This window comes from Mus caroli, unplaced genomic scaffold, assembly GCF_978045245.1.
Source record: "Mus caroli unplaced genomic scaffold, Mus_caroli_1 scaffold_12, whole genome shotgun sequence".
Lineage (NCBI taxonomy): Eukaryota > Metazoa > Chordata > Mammalia > Rodentia > Muridae > Mus > Mus caroli.
This window is the reverse complement of record NW_028227267.1, coordinates 68,594,226-68,613,673: the sequence shown is the minus strand read 5'-3', so window position 1 is coordinate 68,613,673 and position 19,448 is coordinate 68,594,226.

Genomic DNA, 19,448 nt, shown 5'->3' with positions numbered 1-19,448 from the left:
GAGATGTACCGATTTATTTCAGCATCCGTGTAAATACATTCTGAAGCAAGAGGGAACGACAAACAAACAAACAAGCAAACAGCAAGTCCTTCCCTCACATTCTTTGTCATCTGTACTGCTGCAGGAGGTGCTGACCACACTCACGGCAAGTCTTTCCATGTCAGTGAATGCAGTGGAGAGAACACCCCACAGATGGTCTAGCCTGATGTACATAATTCCTTAGTTGGAATGTTCTTTTCAGGTGTCTCTAAATTGCGGCAAGTTGACATCTAAAATCAACTGTCTCACATATGTTGAAAACCAAAATATTTGGGTGTCCAATCTCACGTGCCCTTTAGACATTCTGTCTTTATCAACCTGTGGGGAATTGCAAAGACACAGCAATGGATGACATGCATACTTCAAAAAGGTGTTTACTTCTTCTTGCATATTTACTTCGCATTTCCCACAAAAATAAGAGGACATGCTTTGTGAATACACACTTAAACAATTGCTCATAAGCACCCTTGCTGTAATACAGAATTCAACATTTATGGTAATTCCACTTCAGGGGCAAGGTATGACAGGTGATAATGCTCCTCTCAAAGAGATTAAAATATTTAAAAATATTTACATCTCCAAATGTGAGCCTGTGTACTGGAGGCTTTCAATATAGATCTCTGGCCTAGTCAGGTCCAAGGGTCCAGGCAAAGTGGAGAGTGTTCAAGCAGGAGGGGCAGGAAGGGGGAGAACTCTCCACTGCCTCTGCTGCCTCAGCTGCTGCAGCTGCCTCTGCCTCAGTCTCTGCCACCTCAGTTGTTCCAAGTGCACTGAGTCAGGCAGGCTGAGCTGGAGAGAGGCTGATTGGCCAGTGAGGAGTGCAGGGGAACTTCTGCTGGCATTTCGGGAGAGCAGACTTCTCCCCAAGTGGCAGTGTTACAGCTCTTATGACAGAATCTCTCAGATGACAGAGTAGTTCTCACACACCTTTATTCCTTCTGGGTAGGATTCTTATATACAATTTTGGGGTGGGTTAGGCTACTTCCCATTGGCTTGGTCTGAGAGTTTGGGGATACCTTATCTGCATGTGGGAGGGCTTGGGGTGCTGCTCCTACATGACTGATGTTCACAGACCTCTCTACGGAAGGTGTGTGTGGGGGGTTAAAGCTATGTGATAGGAGCTAGAGACCCAGGAGCAGGCAAAACACCTACTGTCCCTTGCAGGCTACAGTCACCTGCTGGGTCACTAGGTTTTAAGCCTGAGCTTGACCAGCCTATCACAGCTCACCACCCCACATTCAAAGAGCCACATACATATCTGTGATGGCTAATCTTGGCTGTCAACTTGACTGCATCTAGAATCAACTGAAATCCAAATTACTTGGCACTCCTGTGAGGGATTTTCTTTTGGGTTTTTTGTTTGTTTGTTTGTTTGTTTGTTTGTTTGTTTGTTTTCGAGACAGGGTTTCTCTGTATTGCCCTGGCTGTCTTGGAACCCACTCTGTAGACCAGGCTGGCCTTGAACTCAGAAATCCGCCTGCCTCTGCCTCCTGAGTGCTGGGATTAAAGGCATGCACCACCACGCCTGGCCTGTGAGGGACTTTCTTAATCAGACTATTTGAAGCAGGAAGACCTACCCTAAGTGTGGGCTTTCTGGTGATGTCTCATGAAAGCACATAGAGAAAAGAAGTTTTGCTTTTTGCCTATTTGCCCTCCCCAAGTTTGTCTATCCTGCTGCTATAGCTAGTATTAAATCTAACTTCAGAATTTGAGTATAAAGTGAAAACTGTCCGCTGATTCCACATCAAATTGGGAATGCTGAGACACCAGCTTTGTGTGCCAAACAATTACTATGATCTTAGCCTTCCTCTTTTAAGATAAGCATTGTTGGACTGCCCAGACTGCAGCCTGGCACTTAAACTGTTAACCCTAACCCTAATATTCTCTAGTGTACTGGTCCCCAAGCTTCCTGATGCTGCAACCCTTTAATATAGTTTGGTGACCCTCCACCATAAAACTGTTTTTTATTACTACTTCATAAATGAAATTTTGCTTTGTATCATCTGTGTCTTAGGTGGCCCCAGTGATGGAGTTGCTAGACACCAAAGAGGTTGAGACCTACAGGTTAAGAATTGCTGCTCTAACAAGAGATGGACTCCTGGTAGCCTTTCTGAAAACTGTACAGTTCCCTCCACCACCTCCCACTGTCTCTTCTTCAAGGCTCAGCGGCAGCCTCCCCAAGCTTAGGAAACTTCTTGAAAGAGGAATGTGTCCCAGGATCGACTGCCACATTCTGATATCAAACTAAATTTGTAGTTGGGTGGGTTAGATCATTGATTTTGATGCACCTGTGTATGAATTTTGCTTATCGTGGGTTCTTGGTCCTTGTGATATTATCAAGCTTATTCTAAAGGCCTTCATCCCACTTTCTTCTCCAGACTGCTTACTCCTGCCCGGCCTGTGCTGCTGCTCTTCGCCCTTGCTCTGCCCCACTCAAACCATTCTGTCCTCTGCTTCTGCTGACTCCACTCTCGTTCCCTAGATTTTCTCCAGTTCTGTTATTGAAATATCCACCTACACAGAGAGGGGCTTAAAATCAAGCCTGTGGATTTGGTGCCATCTGGGCCATTTTCTCTCTCACAGAAATCAACCAACACCTCTGCGTTTCAAGTTCTGTATCAGGACAACCATTTCCCAGGGGGATAAACACGGTTGAAGAGCCAGAGGGTTGTTTATTTGGATTGTTTTCTTTGATTCCTTAATACCCTGACATACCTTGCGCTTTTTGGATCTTCTCTACAGGAAATAAAATGAACACTTAGTCATAGGAAGGAAGAAAAGACATAGGAGGGAAATTAGAAGTCAGTAAAAAAAAAAAGAAGAATAGTCAATGATAAATTAAAAACAAAATAAAACTGAAATGAAAGAGTCCATTGAATTCTGCATGTGCCGGGGCTTGGGGGAAAATCAAACTGAGAAACCAATTTAAAACATCACCGCTTAGGCTGGGCACCGTGGCACATACTTTAAATCCCAGCACTCGAAAGGCACTGGAAGTTCATTCCCTTAAGAATCTATCCACTCTAGAGTGGATCTTCATGAGTTTGAGGCTATCTTGTGCTATATAGTGAGTTCCAGGCCACCAAGAGTTACACATTGAGACCCAATCTCAAACAAAAACAAAACCAAAAAAAATTTATCTACTCTGAATGCTTTTGCTAACACAGAGAGGCATAAAAGAAGCACAGGGAGGATGCAGCATATTATCAGAGAAGTCTGTCTGACAGGTATTTTTTTTTAAGGTGCAGCCTCTTGCAACCCTTGGCATCTGTGTGGACTGAGAAGAATAGGGAACAGTGCTGTCCAGCCAGTGCTGTCAGTTAGCATCCCTGGCCTCATAGGCCTTTGTTCTCTCTGGCAAACTGAAAATTAAAACTTTTCTTTATATAAATTATTTTCCATCATATCTTGTGCTGATGATGGACCAAAAGCAAAATGGAAAAGCTTGAGATGTGGTTTACAGATGAATCCTGACCTCGCTCCCTAATGCTAATAAAGTTATTAATTTTAACTAAGAAAGTTGACAATGATGCACGCCTGCAATTCCAATAATTGGAGCATCAATACAGGAGGATCAGGAGTTCAAGGCCAGCCTCTACATAGTGAATTGGAAGCCAGATTGTGCTACATGGTACTCCTTCTTAAGAAAGAAAGAAAGAAAGAAAGAGAGAGAGAGAGAGAGAGAAAGAAAGAAAGGAAGAAAGAAAGAGAGAAAGAGAAAGAAAGAAAGAGAGAGAGGAGGAGAGGAGGAGAGGAAGGGAGGAAGGGAGGAAGAGAGGAAAGAAAGGAAGGAAGGGAGGAAGGGAGGAAGGGAGGAAGGGAGGAGGGGAGGAGGGGAGGGAGGGAAGAAGGAAGGAAGGAAGGAAGGAAGGAAGGAAGGAAGAAAGGAAGAAAGGAAGAAAGGAAGGGGAAAAGAAGCTTTGTGAATTCACCATTACTATGGTTTTAAACCACCAATCCCAACTCTAGATTATTTTGGAGGTATACATGTATATATGGTATGCACATATGTGTGCAGATTCATTTGTCATCGGTGTTTTCTGTCACTCTTCACTGTATACATATTGAGGCACAATTGAACCCAGGGCTTGCCAATCAATTGGTCTAGCCAGCCAGCTTGCCCTGGGAACCCCTCTGTGCTGCTGTATGCTGGGATTACAGGTGGGCCACCACACCCTCCAAGCTTTTCATGTGGGTTCTGGCCATCCAAACTCTCGTCCTCATACCTGCAGGGCGTGATCCCCCAAGCCCTCTCTCTCCAGCTTATATCTAGGTTACTTAAATGAGGTTTACTATCTTTCTCGTACATCCTCTTCCCCATACTGTCAGCATTTAGGGATGGAATGTAAGGCTTACCTCACATATTTGCTTTTCCTGTGTCCTAACCATTAGAATATAAATATACTAACTGAACGCTTTCTTATAGTTCACTTACTTAGCTTCCTGCTCTTCCTGAAGTAGAATATATGTGATGTCTTATTAATTCATTGCTCTCATTATTCCACACATCTACAAAAAATAGTGAGACTATATCTACTGATAGTGTTAGTTTGTAGTTTTGCCTATAACCTGTACCATCAGATCCTGGTATACATCCACACTGACTGGCTACAGTCAGATCTTGAAGAAAAGGCTTTTCAACTGTCCTGTCTTTGAAGGTGTCACATTCCCGTTCCCTCCTTGTCAAAAACTCCATCTCATTTGGTGCAAGACGCCCAGCAGAGTGAGTCAGACTCACAAGTCTTTCATGGAGTTTGGTTCAGGAGTCAGCTACCTGTCGAGTCAGGACAGTGAGACACCCGTGGACCCTTAGCATCTGCAGTGAACAAGTACCTGACCGCTGGAGAGTTGCAGTTCAGACAATGACTCTCTTTTCACATCCAGTAGGGTCCCTGGGGAATGATGTGAACTCCTGCTAAAGCCTGTCTGCTACGCAGAGTTCTGCTTAGTCACTGATGGAGACTGTCAGTCTGTGAGAGCTGTGAACCTAGCCAGCAGCCAGGATCACCAGTGTGCACACTGTCAGGCTTGGCCAGGACATCCCCTTTTCCCACCCATTCTCCCCCTTTCATGAGCTAGGCTCACAAATGCTCTCTTATATATAGCTGCAGTTCTCTGACTCTGAGGATTTTCCTTGCTTCCTTCTGGTTTCCAGTGTTCTACCATGGGCAGTTTACACAGTGCAGTTTGCATTGGTTGCTTGGCTTCTTCTTTCTGGACAAGGTCAGTACTGGGTGTCTCTACTCAGCCACCTTGAAATACCCCTGGACCACTGCTTCATCTCATATCTTAGCCTTGCAATAAAAGTGACACCCGAGGAAGATGTCCCCTCTTTCACATCCTCCCCACTCAGGAATAGGATTGCACCAACCCCAGCAGGACAAATACAAAGTCATACAGTGCTTGGAGGTAGTCTGAAAAACCACTGAACATAGCTCGTCTTGGGCTCCTGAGATGTCAAAGGAAGACCAGGACCACAGTAGCTGCTAGACCTTGCGCACCTGTCCACCTGCCTGCCTTCTGCCTTGTCTGATAGCAGTGCTTCATGTTGTCATCCCACTGTGTTGACAGAGCACTTGGGAACTTTCAATGGGTCCTCCATCACTGGCTTTGAGTCGATTCTTGTTTCTTTTAAAGAATTTTTAAAGCTTGCTTATTTTTAATTAAAACATGATTACATAATTTTAGCCTTCCTCTCCCCAATCTCTCCTAGGTCTCACCCTCAATTCATGGCCTCTTTTGAAGTATTATTGTTAAATGCATATATATCTATCTATATCTACATCGACATCGACATCTATAGCTATATGTAAATGAATACACAAATACATAAATACAACCTGTCGAGTCCACTTAGTGTTGTTTGTATATATGTTTTAGGGCTGACCACTTGGTATTGGATAACCAGTTAGGGGGATAATCTCTGGGGAAGACTAACTCTCCCTTTTTTACTAGTCTTTCATTACCCATACCTTTTCATCTAGGGATAATGAGCCATTAGATTTCCTCCATGAACGTTAGCATGTCAATTTACTTTTTCTAATCTAATCCTTTGAGAATTTCATGCAACATATTTTGATCATATTCACTCCTCCCCCAATTCCTCCTGGGTCCACCCTCCTCCCAGGCCCACCCCCTTCCTCCTTAACAGCCTGTATTGTCCCCACCTCTAGAAGACACTATTTTAATGTCCTGGCTGGCCCTTCTCAATCTTTCCTCTCCCTCTTCTACCATGTTCCCTGAGCTGCAGTTGTAGGGTTGTATTGTTGATATATCATTTTGGGGTGGACATCCGCAGCAAGTTGTTCTCAGCATTGTGACCAGTTGTAGCTTCCTGCAATGGTCTCCATCTGCTGAAAACGGTCCTTTTTAACTTCTAAAGATAGCATATGGAGAGATGAAGAATGTAGAATTCTGCAGAGGAGGAGGGTACTTGCTATGCAGAGCTCTTTTGCTGTCTTTTGAGTTGGTTCCCTCTTTACTTCCCTTTGCATACAGGAAATTGATACAGAAAAGATAGGGATAACCCCCAATCCCTTAGCCAGTACATCTCCAGGGGATGGAGCCTGGATGCTAGCCTGTTCCTCTGTAAGGACAGCCCAGGCCCTGCTCCTCCCACTCTGGTACTCTCTGGGAGGCCACATTTCCCTGGACCTTGGAGGATAGACAGTCTGGTTCAAGTTTCACATCATGTATGGTAAGCTCCTTATCCACAAGCCCAGGATCCCGCACGTTCTCTGGTTCAGCCTTTCCTTGCTGCTACCCCAGCATGCCTCAGCCTTGGTTCTGGGTGCCCCAGCTTCCACTGCTTGTAACCATCAGCACAGGTGAGTCAAAGATAAGAGGATCTCCTGTCTCCACATCTGGACTTATGTGCAGGGGAGAGCAGCCTCATCCTGTACCGACTGCCTTCTGTCCGTTTCTGGTAAACTGTGTGCATTCCTGTCTGAAGCTGTATAGCTCCTGTTCAAAGGCACATTGGCAACAAGTGTAAGGGCTGAGTAAGAGCTAGCCATGATCTTCAGTGCTACTGGGGTGGTACTCCAAGCAAGAGATGGGAATGGGCAGTACTGAACACTTCTTCTGGGTTTCTCTAGTGAGCACTATATTCCTGCCTCTACAGGGATCCTTCGTCCCTCAGATATGGGCTTCCTACCCCCTTTCCATGACCCTGGATACTGGTCCCCCAACAATTCCTATCCCCCTGGCCCCCTACTTGCAGAAGAAAAATATTTTCTTCTGTTCTGCACCTTCTCTGGGGGCCTGAAACACGGTTGATCTTTGAAGGTTAAAATTTCCCTGGGGATTGTCTAATGCAGAGAAACATCTTACACGTGATAAAATTGAGGTGAAAGGAGTCACTCATGCATGCCATGTTACCCTCCAGAGCCTAGAAGAGGGTACACATGAGCCCAGTCTATCTGTCCCTAAAGTCTGTCACCTCCCACTGGGTTCAGGAGCTTCCTAGGCACTGTGGGGTTTTGTTAAGAGCTTTAAAGGTATAGTCCAGCTACCAATTCCTGACCTCCCCATCCAAGAGGAGGCTATAAACTACCTGAGTGGTAGCTCAAATCCCTTCCTACGGACTTCCTTCTCATAAGCAGTATCTACTACCTTTTAAAAATTCCCAATGTCAAACTGAGGCACTACTGAGTTTCACTCTGAACAATTGATGTTTATTGGGCTTCTTTACAGAGCATAGGTGTGCGGTTACCTACAGGGGTGTGGGTAGTCCCCTTCAATAGACCACACCTGAAAGGCCTTGACCCAACAGAGGTGAGGATGTCTCTGTAGCTACCTAGATGGAGTCCTCTTCGCCAGTCTTCCCTGACCTGCATACTCTAGGCTCTCCCCAAGACCACAAGCAATTAAGGCAGGGTTGCATATATCAGGTAGTACAGAGAAAGTAGATTCTCAGGTAGACAGTCCTCTCATTTTACATATGCTAAATGCTCAGGTTAGGGTCTTATGCCCTCACCATCCCTCCTTAAGGGGATGTAAATAGCCAACAAGCCTGGCTTGAACAATTCTTTTGCAAGGGGGAGCAGCTAAACTCCCCAAGATGGTGGTTGCATGGCTAGGAGGACAGTCAGTCACTCAGGAGTTGTAACAGGAGAGGGCACACTTCGGGGCTTCTGAACTATAGAGTGTGTGACCTGATATACTTTACATCCTGCTGTGAACCTCCCACTGGAGTGTTCAGGGTGGCTTTCTGTTGTTATTCAATCCCTCTGGCCTCAGCTTGTCCTTGTGTAAAATGAGAGGACTGACTAGCCATGCTATGAGATGTCAGCTTAGGTTTTTCTTGGTGCTGACTGCAAGTCCTTAAGCTCCTAGAAATTCTAGAAGTGGACTGAGTGGGGGTGGTGCAGGGCCATTGTGACTTCTTCAGCATCAGGTTCCCAGTGGCCGGAGCCTCTCAGCTGATACTGTCCCAGCTGCATGAATTCTGAACTTTCCTCTATTCTCTATCTAATGGCACAGTGTCCAGAACAGCCATCCCTAGCATTGTTCCTACCATCCATGTCTTCAGTGGAGACATCTGTGACTCCAGTTTCTGATGCAGTAACTCATTTATAGCAGCTCTGCTGAGAATAAGCAAGCAGGGCGTTTATATTAACCCTTTGCTCTCTGCAAAGCTGGCCACGTTGTCCACTTGCAGTGTGGCAGACTGCCTCCACATCTCTTTTCTCCTTTCCATGAGGTCCACCTACAGCCCTGTTGGCCTGTAGTACGGAACAGACACCTAGACCCAGAAAAACAGGGGATTGCTTGGAGAGTCTGGTGTGCTCTCACTGATAGTTCCAAAAGTGGTGGGCACCCATGGAGGGGAGTGCCACCAGAGCAGTCCCAAATGCTAAGAGTATGGTGGACTGAGGCTCCAGCGCTCCAGGACACAGTCCCTGGAACTCCAGGCTGGACAGAGTGTGGGACCAAGAAATGACCATTGTTCTGGCTCTATCTCTTACCTGTCCTGTGACCCTACCTGAGAAGTGGGACTGATATATATATATAGGCACAGCTCCAGCCCCTTCTCCCTGGATCCCTAAGATGAGCTCTAAATAAACATTCTGATACAGGGAGCCTTTATCAATACTTCAAAGTGGTGGGACACACTTTTAATTCCAGTTCTCAGGAGGCAGGGACAAGTAGATCTCTGTGAGTTCAAGGCCAGTCTACAAAGTGATTTCCAGGTTGACCAGGGCTATACAGCTAAACCCTGACTCAAAAAAAATAAACAAACACCCCAAAGCAGGACCTCCCCATAGCCTATGTGGGACTCGTCCTGTCCCCAGGCCTCTTTACAGTGACCATCATCTCTGAGTTGTCCACTCATCCTGTGGGAACAGCAGAAAGTGGGCCAGGTGGCATCACACTCAGTACTCCAGCCAAGGGACAGCCACTATGGGCTAGCAGCTTCATTGATTTAGTCTATTGGCATTCTTTGGCCTTGTAGTTACCTAAGTAACAGAACAACAACCTCTAAATCAAAATGCAGGGTGCTCCCAGGACAGCACACAGAGATAGCAGAGACAGAATCTGTATAGAAGGAATACGCAGCTCTTTCTCCCATTGTTTCTTAGGGGAGGGGAGTATTGGGAAGAACCCAGAACAGATAAAACTCCAGGAATCAGGTCCAAGCCCCATCCTTACTGAGTCATGAAAGCTGATATTCTTCTTAGGGAATAATCCACAAACCCTTCATAGTTATGAAAGACCTCCCAACCTTGAGTCCCCACGAAGTGCTCAATCAGATGGACCCTGAAGCCATATTAAGTCACCTGAAGTGCTGCTGTGGAGTCAGTGACGTGATATCCATGCAGGTGCTGAGAGGTTCCAAGCCCTTGTTCCCAGATGACTCAGTGAATGGACAAGCCACAAAGGAACAGAGATACCAATATACAGGGATGTAATCCCACAGCGAAGCCTGTGCTCTCAGCTACCACAGCTTGCCTGTGCTGTGTTTGAGTGCTATGTACACAGCACGGGTTAGTCAGGCCTGTGGCCCCCAGGTCTGGCCCTCTCTCAAAGGTAGAGACTGAGAACACCTATAAGGGCTGGACCTAAGAATGAAGGGAAAATTTCTGTTAGTCCCAATTTGATTATAGGAATAAGTACCACCTTCCTCTGGCGCATGAAGGTCATATCCAATGAATGAAAAACTAAGGGACCCAAAGTTTAGAGACTGTGAACACTATTCATTAAGGTGAATAGCTGAGCTGCAAGTTGTGGCATCATCAGGGTTTACATGAGGGGTGTGATCCGGCTGCCCTCTTCATCTGAGATGTCTTATCCCCCAGAAGTGCTTGTCTGGCCAGGAGCCAAGAGCCAAGCAGCCGAGCCGTACAACATGCCTCCTGGGCTTCTTCTCAATGGACAGAGGCTACAGCTGCCAGTCCTGCCTCGCAGGTAGGTGAGACCATATCAAGCACCGCATTTGATTGTTCCTGCTTGTGTGGTCCTGGAAGAGCGTTGCTGCTCTCAGTTCTCCATGTGCAGCCTCTGCATTTGTCTTGCTAAATCTACCTACAAGTTTGCCCTGAGTTTTGATGCAAATGGAGTTGTATATTCCATTTCAACTCCCAATGGTTCATTACTACTACTGATTTATGAGCATCATCCCTGCCTTCTTCATTGATTCTTTTTTAAAAGAAAATTAATAATTTTGTATAGATTTCATGGCACACAATCACATTATCTGTGGATAAATATGGCACAAGTTCCACAACTTCAATCACCCATTTCTCATTACTTTTCCGTGCTCACGACACTATTACAGCCTCTAGCGCGTCTCTCATCTGCAGGCAACCCTGCTGGAGTCTAGATCTTTTGGGAGAATATTTTGTCAGTTGTTACCTTTTGTGATGTTCATTGCAGTTTGTTTCAGAAGGATTAGTTGGGTAGAGGAAGTTCCTTCCATTTCTGCCTTGCTGAAAGCTCATTATCATGCATGGGAATTTCTATTGGGTCTTCTTCTGTAGCACTGAGATGAGCATTCAGACATAATCACTCTCATCCTGACAAGACACCGGGCATCTCGCTTTAAATGTTGTCAACTTGGTGGCCCTGACAGTCACATTTTGTCATTTCCATACCTTGAATTGCTAATATTTTTTATTTTTTACTAATTTGTAAAAATATTTGAATCTGCCTTTATGAGAAATAGTTGTATATAGTTTTCTTCTCTGGTTTTGGTACCGAAACAATGCTAGGCTCATGAAATCAATTACAAGGTACTGCCCACACCTCTGTCTGCAGCAGAGCTCGTGGTAATCGGGTGTGAGTTCTTTCCAGTGGAGCGCAGACCCCAACCGAGCAAGGGGTTCTGGTGGGAAGGTCCTTAGTTACAAATTCAGCTTCTGTAAGACACTGAGCCGTTTAAAGCTCTCCATATTTTTATTTGCCTGTGGCAGTGTGTGACTGTGCTAGCTACCGTCTGTGCCTTATGGAATTTGTCCTTCTCATCTCCCGTGTGAAGCAGATGGCCACAGAGTTGCTCATCTAGTACCCTTGATGCTCTCTCTCTCTCTCAGTGGGCTCGTTCTCCTGCTCTCTGTTGCTCTCCCATTCAGCCAGTGGTACTTTATATTCTATTTCTTGGCCAATAGCTATCCTTGGAGTGCTACCAAAGCTGCTTGTGTTCTCAAAGAACAACTTCTGGGTTCATGGATTCTCAGCTGTTTTTCTATTTCTTCCAATGTTTATGTTCTTCCTTTTAGCTGCTTTAGTTTTAATTTGCTCTTTTTTAGCACAAAGAGGAAAGCAAAACATTGCCTATATTCATTCCCTTTGCCTCTGCAGGATATTCCTGCCCTTGCTTCAGGACACACACAGTTCCTCATACAAAGCCGCCCTTTGGTATGTGTTGGGGGCACTAGGTCATGAGGATGAAAGGTTTGACTTTAGCAGAGCTGGTTTAGAGATCCACAGAGTCAAAGCCTAGCCTACAGAATGTAGCTAGATTCTACATCCAGCCCAAGTCATGCTGAGTCCAAGGACTGGAAGGAGGGTGAGGATGGGCTCAGAGCTCTTTTTGGGGAGATTGGCTGGCTTACATGTAGCTCCCATGCTAATCTTTGTTTCCCCAATAGTCATTGTCATGAACCTGGCTAGGGGAGGCATTCCCATTTAGTGTTCAGTATAAGAGGTGCCATGGGCAGATGTCCTCTCTATACCCATCAATTAGCAATAAGCAAGAGCCTAGTGGCTCCATATGGGACCCAATGGACTCACAAGCCATGAATAATTCTAATAACAATGCTCACAGTTCCATCTGGAGAAGAAGTTGGCACTGGTGGACTCTCCCTGGTCAGACACTGAAATCTCTGTAAACTTTCATGAGTAGGATAATTCAAGAAGGCGACTAAAGGTCATAGAACCAGTGATGACACTGGGGGCATTGGAGAGCAAGTAAGTCATGGGCTGTGTCCTTCAGCCAGTATAGCCTAGGTTTCCATATAGGGTAACAGGAATCATGTCTGCCCACAGATTCTAGACTGTGCTTTTGCAGACAGTATCTTCCCCTGTGCTCACCAAGCCCCGTCCGCATCCCTCCTACTTACATGATGCTTTGCCATCTGTGGATTCCAATTGTGTAAGCTGAAGTGACCTCTCCAGATCACAGAATGAGCAGATCTACAGACGGCAGAATGGGGATGTGAGCCTAACAAGACCCCAGTACCCATTCCTCTGCCTTTTGTCCCGGGACACACACACACACACACACACACACACACACACACACACACAGACCAGGAAGGACGAGACAATCAAGATGGGGGAAGAAGAGCCTATCATGGAACCTATCGATGGCTCCAGCCACAAAAATACCTCTCCTGACTCATTTAGGGTCTCCAAAGGGATTCAAGGTACCCTCAGGCCAGGCCTCACCCTTCAGGCAGTAAGAACCAGCCAGGCAGGACACTCAGCCCACAACCTGAGTCATACTCAGAGTGATTCTTCCAAGAACAGCGCTTATTCAGTGGAGAACAGCAGGGCGCCACGGAGAGAGTCGGTGCCATAGTAAGCTAGGAGCGCATGCAATCAAAGCTCTGAAAGGCAGGAAGGAGTGATTCCTGTGAATTGGGGAAAGCTTAAAGAGCATTAAAGAGGCATCTTATGGAACTGGAGAGATGTCTCAGGAGCTAAGAGTGCCTTGGGCTATTGTCAAGGACCTGCATCCATTCACTTTCATTCCCAACCACCTGCCACTCTGAGGGATCAGACACCCTTTCCTGAATTCCATAGGCAACCACACTCATGTGGCATGTACCTACACAAACAAACACACATACACATACTTTTTTTTTTAAGAAGAAAAAAGATAGGTACTTTATTGTAGAGCTATGTGCTTCCCAGAGAGGAATGCTAAGGGTCCATGATGCACATAGGATGTGGCAGAGAGCATTTGGTACCTGTGATGGTTTGTATATCTTTGGACCAGGGAGCGGCACCATCTGAAGGTGTGGCCTTGTTGGAATAGGTGTGACCTGGTTGGAATGGGTGTGTCACTGTGGGTGTGGGTATAAGATCCTCACTCTAGTTGCCTGGAAGTCAGTCTTCCACTAGCAGCCTTTGGATGAAGACATAGAACTCTCAGCTCCTCCTGCGCCATGCCTGCCTGGATACTGCCATGCTCCCACCTTGATAATAATGGACTGAACCTCTGAACCTGTAAGCCAGCCCCAATTAAATATTGTTTTTGATAAGCCTTGCCTTGGTCATGGTGTCTGTTCACAGCAGTAAAACCCTAACTAAGACAGTACCTTAAGAAAGCTCTAGCTAAGGTAACCCAATCACTAAAGAACACACATGGTATACACTCACTGATAAATGGATATTAGCCCAAAAGCTCCAAACACACAAGATACAATTACAATTTACAGACCACATGAAGCTCAAAAAGACGGAAGACCAAAGTGTGGGTGCTTCGGTCCTTCTTAAAAATGGGAACAAAATACTCATGGGAGCAAATATGGAGACAAAGTGTAGAGCAGAGACTGAAGAAGGCCATCCAGGGACTGTTCCACCTGGGGATCCATCCCATATACAGTCACCAAAACCCAACACTACTGTGGATACCAGGAAGTGCTTACTGAAAGGAGCCTGATATAGCTGTGCCCTGTCAGAGCCTTACAAACACAGAGGCAGATGCTCACAGCCAACTATTGGACTGAGCGTGGGGTCCCTAATGGAGGAGTTAAAGGACTGAAGGAACTGAAGGGGTTTGCAACTCCTTAGGAAGAATAACAATGTCAACCAACCAGACCCCCCCCTCCACACACACACACATAGCTCTCAGGGACTAAAGCCACCAACCAAGGAGGACACATGGCTCTAGCTGCATATGTAGCAGAGGATGGCCTTGTCATGCACCAGTGGAAGGAGAGATCTTGGTGCTGTGAAGGCTTGATAGATGCCCCAGTGTAGGGGAATTGAGGGCAGGGACGTGTGAGTGGCTGGGTGGGTGCAGGAACACCCTCACAGAAGCAGGGGGAGGGAGGATGGGATAGGGGGTTTCCAGGAGGGGGCAGGGAAACTGGGAAAGGGAATAACATTTAAAATGTAAATAAAGAAAATATCCAATAAAAAATAAAATAAAACATTTTAAAAAATTTAAAAAAGAAAGCTCTCTTTAGACACGCAGACATGGTTTTCCCTTTGTGAGTTCCTAGCTGTAATCATGCTTCATAGTCAGTGAGCAGCAAGATTCCAGGCAAGGCAAGCTGCCCCTCCACAGTAGGACTCAGAGGGGAGCATAGAGTGTTTCCTGGAGATCCCCAGGTCTTGGGTTCAATTCCAGACATATAAAATTCTAGGCAATTCCTTCCCTGAATCTCATCATTCCAAAGCGGAGAATACATTGAAAGGAGGAAAAGAATTATGTCAACACATTCAAAGTACCACAGATCTCAACAACAAAGATAAAACTAACAGAACACCATAAGAATAGGAAAAGATCTAGGTAGGCATGTAGACAAATCAAGCCCATAGTGGCATAGTAGGTAACTATAGGAATGACAGGGAGACACGTTGCTTAATAAGTAGAGAGCTACTACTGAGATGTATAGGTGGTATGTTGATTAACAGATGACTGATAGTACAGATTTTCTCATGAGAACGTAGATATATAGATTTGTTAGCTGACAAGAAGCTCTAGATGATAGATAGATGCATTGATTACTTGATATAAAGACAGGCAAATGGTAGCTATTGTCTGCGGAGATCAAAGGCAACCTAGCTTGTGCTACCTAGTTTTGGTGAACTTGACACACACTATAGTCACCTTGGAAGAGAGAACCTTAATTGAGGAACTACCACCATCAGACTGGCATATGTATGAGCCCTGTGAGGGCATTTTCTTGATTAATGATTGATTCAGAAGCCAAGCCCACTGTGGGTCGTGCCCTCCTAGACAGGTGGCCCTAGTGGTAGAAGAAGCAGAGCAAACTATGGATAGCAAGCCAGGAAGCGGTGTTTCTCCATGGTCTCTGCTTCACTTCCTGCCTCCAGCTTCCTGCTTGAGTTCACCTGGCTCTCTTGGTGGTAGCCTCTAACCTGAAAGACATAATAAACCTTTTCTTTCCTGAGTCACTTTTGGTCATGGGTTTAATCACAGCAACACCGCATTTCGGCCTTTTGGCTAAGATCAAATGTAATCATAGCAACAGTGAAGCCAACTAGGACATATGTAGGAAGCAAAGCCGAATTCTATTTATCCCCGATCACCAGGATCACATTCTGGTGAATACTCCTGTCCTGTAGATGCCAGTTTCAAGCTGCTGTGGCTTTGTGTATTGAGATTTTTGCAAGTTGTCGACTGTTTTCACAGATTAAACTACAAAGAGGGGGGTGTTGCATCATTTGTTCACCAAGAATTATGATTGGTGCAATAAGAATTGTACGAAAGGGGCGGGGCCCAGTCTTAGTCACCTGAAAGTTGGGGTTGGGGAGAGGTGATGGTAAAGGGACCTGTCCTCAAAGCTGTTACAATGGCTAGAGAGTTTCATTCCAGAAAGTCACAGTTCAGCAGTTTGACAAGGTCAGAATTTGCCCATGGGCGTGTGGCTATGTATAGGTGACTCACTTTGAAAGTGTGTGTCCACGACACCTGCTGTACTTTAAGTGTCCAGAATCAGAGGTCCCACTTTGATTTTCTTCCCTGGCAAACAGGTGATGATAGATAGATAGATAGATAGATAGATAGATAGATAGATAGATAGATAGATAGACTGATTTTAAAATATTGGCTTGTGATAGATTAACTGATTAAAAGATGTAGGTGATATATTGATTGATTCATTAATAAAATAAAGATAGGAGATAGGTGGGCAGCTTGATTAATAGAGTGGACAAATGAATATAGGCAGAGAAATTAAATCTGTGTGCCAGTATTGCTAGCAAATAGGTGGAGATAGAATTGTTTAGGCTAATTAACAATTGGACAATGAAAATTCCATTCTATAGTGGGACACTCTTCTGAAAATTAAGATCCATGCATGGCTGCACACTGGGGGATAGTAAGGGTAGCCAGGATGGATGGACAGGTCAAAGAAGGATACAGGGAAACCAGGAGAGATCTCAGGAGGATCAGTCTCCTACTCTTTGATTTTAAAAGCAGTCAACTTTTGCCTTCTTCCAGGAGGGAGTCCGTTTCGGTGTCCCCTGTTGCTCAGGCCACTTCTGCTCTGCTGAAACCTGGAGTGTGGAGAAGAGGTATTGAGAACAAAGCTGGTACCTGTCCTGTCCACCTGGGATGTTCTGTTCTGTCGTGGGCCAAGCTGTCTCAAGGGGCCCGAGTGCCAGTGAGGGCACTCACAAAAATATCTAGCAGCCCTGGGGACCTCAGGACCTAAGGAACTGACATCTTAGAGCCAGATCCAGTGTGACCATGTTACCATAGCCAGTCTTGGACAGATGAGGCAGGTTGATGAGGGGGGCTGGGGGATGTTTGGGGTGTGAATGAGGGGTGTCTCATACTGCAGCCACGTCTCAGCTCATTTGCATATCTCAGCCTCCTGGCCTCATGGTGTGGGGGAACACCAGTAAGGCTAAAGCAGAGGTCCTAATCTGCTCTAAGACTATCCTTGGACCAGATGCTCATGATGACCCTGAGGGTCCCCAAAAGCCTCCAGGGTAGAGGTCCTGGACACTGTAGTTGGCCATAGGCTCAGTAGGACCACCATTGTCCTGTTATCCACACTTCTGCCTCCTAGGGTCACACATAGATTGGAAGATGTCTGAGCTCATTGGGAACAGATTTGGAGCTTGATATGATACAGCCTGAGCTGGGAGGAAGATATGCTTCGAGACCCCAAATCTGCAGCCTGTAGCTTCTTCTACCTTTAAGATTTCTCCAGCCAGGAGAAACACTCACCCCGGGATTCCTCAGAGGACCCCTGCAAGGGCCAGATCCAGGCTGGATCTGACAAATCACGGTCTTCTTTCCTGAAACTCCTCCATCCAGAACACTACACCATTCATGTCCCTTACTGTGAGTCTCTAAGCCCAAGTCAGTACTTACCCAGACCTCCAGTGTGATTGCATCCCAGACAGCTGAGGAGTCTGGCTCAGGGTGTGGCTTCTGGGCATAATTGGCCCCTGCTCTCATCTTAATGATGTTCTGCATCAACAGCTCAGGCCCTGAAGGTTTACTCGGATCAGAGAATCCACAGAACTTTTCTGATTCTTCTTCAAAAGCAAAATCTCTAAAGTGAAAGGACTCCTTTTCTTATAGGAAAAGATGGAGTCATATGACCCCATCTTATGAGGAGTCTGGTCCAGCTAGGTCTTTGTGATACTTTTCTGATGGCCTGGTCTTTTGCTCTGGAAGGGTCTCAGAATGGGTTGTCTGGATTGAGCTAACTACATAGCCTCAGTAAATTATGTGAAAAAGCTGGGTAGACAGAATCTTCACAGTTCATAGAGGAGTTTCCAGGACTGGACTATGGGACAGATGATGTTCTGTGGTCTCTGCAATCAAGTGCTTCTGTCTCAGAAAGTGGTACTAGATTAGAGTTGAAGGATACCCTAGGAAGTAGGTTGTCACCTCCCACCCCCACCTCAGTTTATCCATCCTTGACCCAGGAGAGCTAAGGAAGCAGGATGGTTTCCTGTAGGTTACAAGGTTCAGCATTTAGGAGGTGGTTCACATCTCTCTACCATACTCAAGAGTGGTCTATTCTTGTCTGAACAGACTTGTGTCCTCTCTCTGTCTCTGTCTGTCTGTCTGTCTGTCTGTCTGTCTGTCTGTCTGTCTGTCTGTCTGTCTGTGTCTCTTTCTCTCATATTCTGGGTTGGGGACAATCATAAAAATGGGATCATATGACTCCATCTTTTCCTATAAAAAAGACCCTTTCACTTTAAAGATTTTGCTTTTGAAGACGAGTCAGAATAATTATGTAATTCTCCTCTATCTAAAAGGATCCCAGCAAACCTTTGGGGCCTGAGCTACTGATGCAGAACACCATTAAGATGAGATCAGATTTCAGTCATGCCCAGAAGCCACACTCTGTCAGAGCTGCCTTATAGCTAGGTTTGGAGCCTTCCGTTGGTCTCTACCCTGAGAGAGCCAAAAGCACCTAAAATGCCCTTCCCAGGCATTGCAGATTCTGGACTATTGTTGTTTTTTTCCCTCATTTTATGACAAGCAAGTAGGGTCAGTAACCTAAGAAGGGGACACATCCCAGGTCTTACCCACCATCCCCATGGACTAGGATCCCTGGTGTGAGAGCCATCCTAGCCTTGAAGAGTTCAGTCACTCTGTCCAGCCTTTTCACTGACTCCTTTCTGAGATGCATAGATGTGGAGCTGTGGGAGGTAAACAGGGCAGGGGAAGTGTTGGAGGAGACTGCTTTCTGATCTCATCAATTCTTAACTCTCTGGACAGGAGTTGAGCCTGCTCAACCTGGTGTTGGCTTCCATGTGACAGCAGAGACCACCTGCCCTGTAGGTCACTTTTGTCCAGTAGGCCTGGGGATGGCTCTACCCTGCCCTGTGGGCACCTTCTCAGATCGGTGAGTACCATTGCCTAGGCCTGGTGTTGGCCCCGGCTTCCTCTCAGCCCTGCTTCCTCCAAAAATCTAGCCAGCTATGTCTTTCAGAAACCAAGAGTATTGGCTTCAGATAGTTCAATTTCTCCTGGCCTAGGAGACCAAAAATGTCTTGGGTAGGCAGTGAGCCTTGGACCAGGGTGGATCCCATGGGTTCTTGGGGACTTTAGATAGACCACACCCAAGGGAGGCCATAAAGGAGTCAAGTCAGATGCCTTTCCAGTGCCTTATTTGAAAATAGAACCCCCCCTCTAAATCTCTAGGAAACTCCAGCCAAGAGAAGACACCTCAAAGCAAAGGGACAGTTGTGAGCCACATGTCTGGAAGGATTATAAATATTCTGACTGTAGATGCTAG